Here is a 2,584-nt window from a genome sequence, read left to right on the forward strand (position 1 = left end):
ATTTTTCCCCGCAGGGAGCCTGCCATTTTCTTTTCCCAGAATCATAGAATAGTTTGGGTTGGAAAAGACCCTTCAAAATGCACTGGCAAATGCATTGTGTCCCTTTCCAAATGCTGCAGTAAGCATTACTGAAGGCAATTCCATAGAACAGGGCAGTTTGGCAGGTGGCCTTTTTTCTTGCTTTCTGATTGCACTGACTTTCCTTACCCTTCTCTACCCCCAGTGTGTCTTCTTTCCTTACAGCTTGGGTCTCACAGTGCCCAGGCAGGTTTGTGACCTGCATTGATATTCAGGCTTCCTACAGATACAAACCCGATCAGTGGAATTACTTGAAGCAGTTCTGCAGACCTGGTTTTAAGAGTCCTCACAAGGTCTGTGTGTATCAGGAGGAGATGGAATCCATTTTGTTTCTTCAAGGAATGTGTAATAAGCATGATTTTACTGAGCTGCAGCAAAGCTTTGAATTATTCTGATCTCACCATATAAGGAGTTGTCCCATACATACGCTTTGACAGTGATTTGGTCGGGGATGAAGGTCTTGTATGCACATCCCATCCCTAACTCTTTCAGTGATTACTGAGTATCTGCAGCTACCCATGTGGTTGCAGTACTGTGAGAAGTATCCTTTAGTACTTAAGTACCCCGCAGCAGTCGAGCAGAGTGTCTCAAAGCAGTTCTTAAGGCTCCTGTTGTGTAGAGCTCCTCAGTAATTTAGCTAGGCAAAGAAGTCTGTCTTTCGTGGAACTGATTTTGGACTCAAATGTACTGTGTGATTTCTCCCATCTCTAAACCGCCTTGCACTAAAGCTGTGTTAGTTGTGTTAAATTCTTACTCTTCTTTAGGAGAAAAGTAAGGGGGAGGCAAGGAGCGATTGCCCAGTCCTTGCTGCTTTACCTGCCGATCCAAAGTGAAGAGGTCTTTTCTTTTTTGTCACTAGAAAAGTAAAGAATAGTCTTTTCCCAAATCCCATTGAGAGGCTGGATTCTCACATCATGAATGTGTCTTGCAGCTTCAGCAGTCAAATTTGGGGAGGAGGCTACAGAGTCCAGTTTGGGGCATTTTCTCAGACTGGGTGGGAAACAAAACGCACGTAGTTAATTCTGCTATGTATTCAGCATTCCCGGTTTTCCCCTTTTCAGTCTGTTGCTCAAGCTCTACGTGATGAAGGTTGTCCTTTGATGATCATTCCAAGCAGGCCTTGTGAGTGGTTCTGTATCTTACACACATCTTAGCAGACTGTAAGCGTTCACATGAAATCACAACTCCAGCCTGAAAAGTGTTCTGTGGCAAGGTCACGAGGAGCTGGCTCTTACCTGGCAGTGGCCTCCATTCAGTTTTAAATAGTTTGAAAATATGAAGCTTTATCATCATTTTTTCTAGAGAGCCATCCATGGACACTTGGAGTGTGATTGGGTCAAGCTGAGCTCTTTCTTGCTCTTGAATCATTCCTGATAAGAAGTGGTTTACGGTGCAAACTCTTCCTTCCAGAACATGTGAGCACCCAACCGAACCCAAGCCAACCTGTTGGCAGGAAGGAAATGCCACGACTGCAGGAAAGCTCCTCTGGGCAGCTGTTGAAGTTCAGGTGGTACTTGAGCCCAGTTAACCGGGCAGCTTGCTTTTCAGGGCTGCACATAGTGCTGCCTATGGAGGGTGGCAGAGGAATTAAGGGGACAAAAAGCTGGTTTCATCACTGTGGTCAGCAGGTGCTTTTGAGTAGACAGGCAGAGGCCTCAGAGCTCAAGAGTGTCTGTCACTGACCTAGAAGCTCATGCAAATAAGGAAGTGCTGTTATTTTTTTCCATGCTTTAAAATAGAGATTGTGTAAAGCAGGCCCAGGCTGTCAAAAAGAGAAAATAATGGATGAAGCGCTAAAGAATTAAAAATCTGTATGAAAAATGATGTACTGACCCAAAAGACAGAAAATCATTTGCAAAGAAGTTCTTACCTTCTTTTTGCCTACAGCCAGAGGTGAAGATCAGAGAGGGAAGAAAAGAGACATGTTAGTTAAGTGTTTCCTGAGAATAAGTGGGGGAGTAGATATTGCAGACTGAATATTGAGCCCAGGCATCAGTGCTTATTAGAACCTGATAAGGAAAGTGCAGAACCAGTAGATAAAGGTGACGTACAGCTGGTAGGAGGACTGACCTACTCTTCCCTTTGGAATGAAACCAAGGATTTGGTGCAGCAAAGAGCAGGGCAACATAAATGAGTATGTGAACGTCTGTCCTTGTCTCTCTCTTTTATAAACTCCTCCTCTCTCTGTCTTACCCATAGTTTCTGTCTTTTTTTCCATTGCTTCCTTTTTCCATTGCTTTCCATTTCTGCTTTCTTTTGGTATTTTGAATAGTTCTGAAGAGATGCTTCCTGGACTTCTCCATGAAGAGTGGTGTGCTAGCTGTGGCAAATCAGACTACCTTCAAAGATGGAAGAGGGAAAACAAGAAACGTAACCAACCTCAGGGGAGCTGCAAAGTAGGTTTTACCTTTCTTAAGTGCTTGTGTGTTGGATTCTGAGACTGTGAAATAATTTAGGAATTGAAAAACAAAGATCAGAATCTGTTGTATCAAGTGGCTGAGGGTAC

The 2,584-nt window shown here is 43.7% G+C and overlaps 1 long non-coding RNA gene across 1 annotated transcript; it reads left to right on the forward strand.

Moving 5' to 3' along the window:
• Nucleotides 1-262: 262 nt before the first annotated feature.
• Nucleotides 263-1,467, forward strand: LOC133263341 (uncharacterized). Its single transcript, XR_009741472.1, has 3 exons — nt 263-371; nt 1,140-1,200; nt 1,381-1,467. It is a non-coding gene; the product is annotated as an uncharacterized LOC133263341 (long non-coding RNA).
• The last annotated feature ends 1,117 nt before the right edge of the window (nt 1,468-2,584 follow it).

The sequence above is a fragment of the Pezoporus flaviventris genome, unplaced genomic scaffold (genome assembly GCF_033815535.1).
Source record: "Pezoporus flaviventris isolate CSIRO_AGI_PZ_B2104156 unplaced genomic scaffold, CSIRO_AGI_Pfla_v1 ptg000289l, whole genome shotgun sequence".
NCBI lineage: Eukaryota > Metazoa > Chordata > Aves > Psittaciformes > Psittacidae > Pezoporus > Pezoporus flaviventris.